We start from the raw sequence: 1,187 nt of genomic DNA on the forward strand, positions 1-1,187 counted from the left end.
AGAAGTAGTGTAGATTGCAGGATCGTGTTTTGGCAGGCGCGAGCAATTGCGACTTAAAATTCGAGTTCTGGTTTGTTGCTTAGCTAAGAAGTAGTGTAGATTGCAGGATCGTGTTTTGTTAGGCGCGAGCAGTTGCGCCTGAAAATTCGAGTTCTGGTTTGTGGCTTAGCTAAGAAGTAGTGTAGATTGCAGGATCGTGTTTTGGCAGGCGCGAGCAATTGCGACTTAAAATTCGAGTTCTGGTTTGTTGCTTAGCTAAGAAGTAGTGTAGATTGCAGGATCGTGTTTTGTTAGGCGCGAGCAGTTGCGCCTGAAAATTCGAGTTCTGGTTTGTGGCTTAGCTAAGAAGTAGTGTAGATTGCAGGATCGTGTTTTGGTAGGCGCGAGCAATTGCGACTTAAAATTCGAGTTCAGGTTTGCTGCTTAGCTAAGAAGTAGTGTATGTTGGCGTCCGTCCATCTCTTGTCTTTCAAGCAGTCACTCGCTCATGCGCGTATGGTATAGTTGTGTTGCTAACGTCAATATGGGCCGCCCGAAAGTAGAATTATCTGAACGAGTAAAAAAGTTCAAAGAGGATGGCTTGTATTTAAGCGATACTTACATTGTAACGTGCAAATACTGCAACGTGCGTTTGGAAGGAGAGAAGTTAGATACTTTGAAGAAGCATACGACTTCTGTTACTCATTTTAGAAAGAAATCTGATCCTGATCCTCAACCAGGGTCCTCTGGAATAAAAAGGCAATCCACAATAGTTGGTGCTTTTGAAGTGCAAAAGCGTGCCAAAACGGAAAAAGAGGAATTTGTGCTTGGCACTGTAAAAATGTGTTTGAAAGCAAACATTCCGTTGAATAAACTAGATCATCCAGCTGTTCGCAGTTACATGGAAAAATATGTGCCTGGCTCGGGTAACCTGCCTTCTGGAGATAATTTGAGACGTAAGTACGTACCACAGTGCGGTGTTTCGGAGAAAGATGAAGTGAAACAAAAACTAAAGGATCAGCCTGTAGTTGTGGTGGCCGACGAAACTTCTGACAAACAAGGCAGATGTGTCTTTGCAGTTTTACTTAAAACTGTCTCTTCAGAACCACAGCAGTCTTGTTTCTTAGCAAGTGTTAATTTTTTAGTCTCTGACAAGTTGACTTCGATAACTTGTGAAACAAAGTAAAAATTCAAATAAAACATTGATA

Source organism: Hesperophylax consimilis, chromosome 24 (genome assembly GCF_061612785.1).
Source record: "Hesperophylax consimilis isolate HC1 chromosome 24, BYU_Hcon_1.0, whole genome shotgun sequence".
NCBI lineage: Eukaryota > Metazoa > Arthropoda > Insecta > Trichoptera > Limnephilidae > Hesperophylax > Hesperophylax consimilis.